General features: G+C 46.2%; 1 protein-coding gene across 4 annotated transcripts in view; it reads left to right on the top strand.

The window, feature by feature from the left end:
- Nucleotides 1-6,585, top strand: part of mib1 (MIB E3 ubiquitin protein ligase 1) — a 53,896-nt gene that overhangs the window by 24,921 nt on the left and 22,390 nt on the right. The window lies entirely within an intron of this gene.

A 6,585-nucleotide genomic window follows, 5' to 3' on the forward strand; every position in this document is an offset into this window, starting at 1 on the left:
CCACCCCCCACCCCTGTATCCTTTCTCCTTTCCCACCTCTCACTTCGACCAATATGTACCCCTCTCTTGCCTGTTGCTCTTGTGTCAGCGACGTCCCCAGTTGCTAGCTGGAGCGGTTGCTGATGTTTGAAAATGAGGGTGATCCAAGTGGAACAGGAAGCTATTGTGAGCAGGATTTGGGCTTTAGGCGCAGAGGCAGGCCATAGGTCACATGAAGGCGCTAATGCCCACTCAGCACTTGTGGATTGGTCCTGGTCATACCCCCCACCCACCATCAAAACCACCTCTCTCTCTCCCTTTCTCTCTCTCTCTCTCTCTCTACCATCGTTCTCTCTCGCTTCCCACACTGTTTTTATGGTCATCTTTTCTCACTTCCTCTTTCCTCTGATCAAACCTCACCTGTCTGTGTTTACAGTGAAGCCAGCTGTTCTGTTGCAGAGGGGGTGGAACAGATCAATAACCATTTGCATGGTAGTGAGAATTATTCAGCAAGCCTCTAATGAATCTTTGCCCCAGACCAACACATTCCACAAGTCCACACTGCTTCCAACCACGTTAAGCTAGCCAGTAGGCTGAATGCTGAGGCAACGGGTGTAAATCGAAAAATGGATTAGGGGAGACCAGCTTAGGTTTGAGTTTGGAGACTGGGTGGCAGAGAACTGAATAAATGGGAAAAGTGGTGCAATGTTTTTGCAGTGGAAGGGTTTGGAATAGTAATGAGGGGAGGTTGAACTGGAGGTGACAGTTGTTCTCAGCACAAAGATAGGGTTGGGCAGGTGGATGAGCCGGGTCCTAAAGGTGTGACGTCCTGTTTAGAAAATGTCACAGCCACCCGAGAGGGTGAGCAAATAGGACGGAGAGGGGGTGAAATTCCTTCCTAGACTTAGCGGAATGGAGGTTGGGGAACATGAACCAGCGAATTAGCTCAGTGGTTGTTGTGTCTGTTCTGGTTTGGGCGATAGTACTGCAGTACTGTGTGCCCTGCATGCCCTGCCTAGCCTATAGCAATCTGTTACAGAGAGAGAGAGAGAGAGAGAGAAGAAACTGGGTTACTACCCTAAGTGCTGTGGGTTCAGCCAGTGACACACATCTAGTCAGCCAACCATTGCTGCCCAACACCCCCCCCACCCATCCTCACCTTCCCCCAACCCCACATCTGTGTTAATACACTTCTCACAGCTGTGTGCCGTCAATCCGCTTTTCCCCCTGTTCAGAACTCCCGACCTGCCCGCTGTTCATTATTCTGATGCTTCGTCATCCCTCTGGTCGCCAGATTCCGTCCTTCCACCTCAATCAGCCAGCCTTGAGTTTAAAAGTGCGACGTGTCCTCAAACTTACCTCCCATCAATTAAGAATGCCAGTGACCTCCCCCGCCCCTCAGTTTAATTGAAAAGTGGTCTGGTAAGACCAAGAAAGAAGGGAAAAGTTATTTAAAAAAAAAAGACAAAAATAACACATTAAAAAGTCCCAGTAATTATAGTATCCTTAGTCATGGTGGCAAAAAACATCTCGGAAGTGGTTGGATGCAGAGGGCGAATTGTGCATAAGGGAATGTCGCTCCACACCAGTGCAGGTCTGAGTTAACGAGTCCGTCATTAGATAGCGGCAGGGCTGCAACCATGAAGCCTAATGAGCCAAAGAGCTCTGCTGCTGCAGCATGTCCGGCCAGTGCCAGGAACACAAGAGAGAGAGAGAGAGAGCAAGAGCAAGACAAGAGAGGGAGGGAGGGAGAAAGAACAAGATGAGAGAGATAGAGTGGAGAGTGCAAAAAACAGGGCTAAAATCCATGTGGACCATAGCAACTCCCCAGCCTCCCTTTCCCCTGTTCAACCTCCTCCTGCATCCTCTTCCTCTCCATACTTTTTTTTTTCTTTTTGTAAAGCCTTTATTTCTTCCCTTCTTCTAAGACAAGAGGAACAAGAGAGGGAGGGAAAAAATGCCCAAAGGTGTTCTCTGGTTAAGTTCTGTCCCAGTGCTGCTGCTGCTGCTGCTGCTGCTGCTGCTGCAGAACAGTACATTCCACTCCCCCTTTCGACTACGCGACTCACAGGCAAACCATGCGGTTAATAACTGATCGCATCCGAAGAAGAGAGAGGGAAGAGACGGGACAGGAGACGCCAAGGCCCGTCAGGGGGTAAACTCCGTCCGAAAGCCAAGGAAGAGCATATATTACCTGTCAGATCAGTTTCTTATCTGAGCCGCTCCTCCCCTCCTCTCATCCTCTTCCCGTAGTGAAGAGAGCCATAATGACCTAGAGAGCGCTCCAGCTGCTGCAGCCATCGTGTGTGCCGGGTGCACGCCTGACTCGCTGAATCAGCTTCTATGATTGGGGGGAGGAGGGGTGGTGGCGGGCGGGTTGAGTGCCAGAGTCAGGGAGGGGAGGATGGGGAAAGGAGAGAAAGCGGGCATACATACACACACACACACACACATACACACACACACACACACACACACACACACATATGCACGCACAACACATGCGCACACATTCCCACACATTCCCACACAAACACAAGTCATACCTTTAGAAGAGGAAGATGTAGAGCTGACATGAAGAGCTGCCATTTGAAAAAAGGGGGGGGCAGAGAGAGAAGAGGAAGAGAAGGAGGGGTAAAAAAAAATTCTGCAGCACTCTCCTCTCCATCATGTGCATTCTGAGGGAGAGAGCTGGGAGGGTGCCCTGGTCGGTGGAGGAGGCAGAAAGTATACCAACCGTCCTCCCACCCTGCCTTTTTCTTATTCACTCGACACACACACACACACACACACGCAGCCCCAGAGCTTTATCCTGCTCCTAAAATGCGCTTTTATTATTCAGTGGAACTTTATACAGCAGCTTAGAAGAGGGAGTTTACTGAATGTTTGAGAGCAGAATTGTGATAGAGGTATTTAAAAAAAAAAGAGGTGTCTGTGCCTCTGCGGTAGAAGACAGCTGTACTTTTAATAGTCCCTCGCGATCCATGCAAATTTGATTACCATTGTCAGGGACTAGAGATGAAGGATATTGCAAATCGTTTTGGTATTTTTGGTGTTTAGATTGTTTTGGTTTTTTTTTGCACTTGTACGTCTTCAGTATTCAGTTTATGCATTCTTTGAATTGCACTACCAAGGGTCACCTTTTTACTCGGAAGAGATCACGCAGAGATGCTGCTGCAGTTGGGAGGGCAGAGAGCACAGGACAAACACAGTGGCAGCAAATTAGGAACAAGAGGCCAACCAGCCAGCGGCTTCGCACCCCACAGTGCGAGGGCTAAGCTAAACGGTTAGCACTTTGTGGGAAGCCAAGCATGTGAAACATGCCTAGGCCCCTGTTGCCGGGCTGCTCCTGTGTCTTGTCTCACCACCTCCCTGACCATATTTAGTCAAGCAGTGCAAAAAATAGTTCCCGCTCCGCTCCACTCCACTCTGCTCCTCTCCTCTCCTTGCCTCGCCCCCACCCTCTTCTTCCATATCCCCCCTCAGCAACTGTTGGCTACAGGCTCCGGGAAGCCTTCCCTACGGCTCCCTGCCTATCGATTCCACGGGTCTGGAAGGAGAGAGGAGAGTTAGGCCAGCTAGCCCCTGTTACCATTTGCTGCGCTATTTTTAGTAGCTCCAAATAAAGTGGTCTCTCGTGCTTCCACTTGTATATTCTTGATTCCCCCCTCCCCTGCTTTACATCCTTCACCACCAACTCCACCACCTCCTCTGATACCACCCCCTCACTCTCTGTGTCCTTTTGACCCCCCCCCATCTCTATCATTCTTCTTTTTAAATAGAGCTGGAACACGCTGCTTATGGTAGAGCTTCCGTCTGCTCACCTCTATACTTAGAATAACTGTATATGCGAGAAAGGGAGGAGAGAGTAAGGCTGAATGTGTAGCGCAGAGAAGCAAGGAGGGTGTTAGACAGCAGGAAATATTATTGTGTTTTCCCATTTATTTATTTATTTATTTATGCGGCTTCTGGCAATGCAGGGAGACAAGTGGCAGCCTCACCTCTGAGGCACTGAAAAGTTTGGGCTGCTTTCTCTCCTTTTTGAGCTCTCATTAATTTTCAAGTGTCTTTTTCAAGCTTTCCCGAGGCGCGGCCACTGAAGAATCTGTTTAATTAGTTGGTCTCATCACGGGGCACATCTATACTGTACGGAAGCAATGTCCTCTGTGCCCTCCTCTCTTTTTCACTCTCTCCTCTTCTCTCCTCTTATACCTCAATGACAGCACACAAGTCCTCTTACTTACCCCACCTGCATTTTAACTGCAGAAAGCCCCAGGATGTGTAAGCCTATGGTTTTGCACACCAAATATGCTTTTTAATAAGGTAATCACGTGGAAACCAGACTGTGGCATTTCACTTGTAATGAATGAGACTGTGAAAACTCACAAACACCCTGAATGCACCATGAACATTTATCAAAGTGTATTTTCATGAGCCAGAAAAATGTCACGCACTTCTCTGGTCGTTGATTTGATAAGCCTTTTAAGAAGCTCACAGTCATTCTGCCCTCACTCACAGTTATATCTCAAGCCTTCGCGGTGGAGATAATTCTGCATAGATTCAAGTGTGCAATTTAATTAATGTATTGTCACTGCAATTTATAGCTTTTCGATTACATTATCTTTACGGCTGTTACAAGAATTGACCATTTGTGAGATAAAATGGATTCCCAGCTAATGTGTCTGCTCAAAACTTGACCTTACATGGCCAATCAAAGTGCAGATTTGCAGCTGCATAAATGGCAGCTGTAAATGTCCACCTGTTATTGCACTACAGTCTCTACATTTTCACTCGGCTTAAAATTGAACCTGGTCTTTTCATGTAGTGTGTAAATTTACACACACAGCGGATGCACTCACTGTGCATGCACATTTGAAATTGTTGTGTGTTCATTCTCTACTCTGTTATAGGCCACAGAAACCATAACCAACTGTCTGCATAGAGGATGCCCTTGTATGTTTTGTGTGGGTCTCCACCCTCACTGTTCCAGCCACCCAACCCACCAGTTTAATCTCAATTACAACCCGACATCCCATCTGCCCCTGAAACTCAGCAGCATGGCTTACATCTTCCCCCCATGATGAATAGCGCGGGGCTGAATGTTTAGCTGAGCAGTTAATCGATCAATAAGAAAAGGGTCTACTAATGGATGTGCATTGTTTCACTGGATGGAAGGGTGGAATGGGTGTTTCTCCCCTATGAGTGCTGCTTAAGACGTACCCCCATTCAAATGAAAAAAATAAATAAATGATACAGGTTGGCGTGAAATCAACCATTAAGTTTTTGTGATGTTTTATCTTCTTCAGAAGATGCATCGTGGGTGGAAACAAATTCAACATTAATCAGCTCATTTCAGGTTTTTTGGAGAATATTTGAAGCTATTCTTTTCATGTTGTTATTTAGGAATTGTCCTCCAAACTGATCTGAATTAGGTACAAATAGAAAACAACTGATTGCAGTAGTATTCACCCTCCACATACAGTTTTTTCTGATTCTAAGCCATCAGTGGTGAAGCTAGTTCTTTGTAGAAGTTTTACAAAAGAAAATAGAGATCACCAATTTTTGATTTTTTTTTTTATTTCTCATCAGTGTATGATAAGTGATGTTAGATCAAACACAAGTCTATGTAGAAGGCCCAGCACTGGTTAATCAACCTGCGAATGTTGTGATCGGTAGAAATCAAACACTTCACACAGGCAGCAACTCCATAAAGCACGATGGTGGCAGCATTATGCTGTGACGATGATTGTCTGCAGCAGCCTCTGGAAGGATTGTAATCAAACATTTGTGGCAGGACTTTAAAGTGGCTTGTTACTCATGGATCTCATGCAGCATAACAGAGCTTGGGCAGTTTAGCAAAGGAGAATGGGCAGGGATGAGGGGAGGCAGTGTCCACACAGAGCAATTCGCAAAGAGTTCAGGCTGTAATTGCTGCCAGAGGTGCCTCTACTAAATATCGACTTGAGAAGGGTGAATACAATCAATTACTTTGTTTTTTTTATTTGTTCTTAATTAAGATGAATTTGTAGTGATTTGTTTTCACTTTGACATTAAATTGTCTTTTTATTTCTAAATTAATTTCAAAAAGCCTGATTGCTTCCGCTGTGATTCGAAGTTGTATAAGTGTAAAATATGGGAAAGCCCAGGTGTGGCGTGGAGGATATCTTTTAAGAAGCATTATATATTCTTGGTTGATAGGCAGTCCTAGTGAGAGCTCGTCCCTCTGAGTTTACTAAATTGAGAGGTAAGTCTCCTTTCGAATTGAAAAGGTAAAAGGTTTGTTCAGGGAATTCTGGTTAGCTTTAGATGGTGATGACACCCCTGTTTTTTCTTTGAGCTTCAAGCCTGCTGGTAAAGTCTTGGTCGGTCTTTCAGCTTGTCTTAATTCCTCCTTTCTGTGTGCCTGCCCACCAGTCAACATCATAGAGGGATTAGAGCTACGTCTAATGAGTCCAGTTTGTGCTTCTTTTTTTTTTTTTTTGAGAAAATCTGCATGCTCCTCTTCCATCAGCCCGGCTCTTCCTCGTGCTTACTTTATCTCTCTCGTCAGTTCCTTTCCTCTCCCTCCCCCCACACCCCACTCTCCTGTCCCTCGCCCACCCCTCC

Source organism: Seriola lalandi, unplaced genomic scaffold, assembly GCF_002814215.2.
Source record: "Seriola lalandi dorsalis isolate HSWRI2012SDOR001 ecotype SW California unplaced genomic scaffold, Sedor1 jcf7180002054182, whole genome shotgun sequence".
Lineage (NCBI taxonomy): Eukaryota > Metazoa > Chordata > Actinopteri > Carangiformes > Carangidae > Seriola > Seriola lalandi.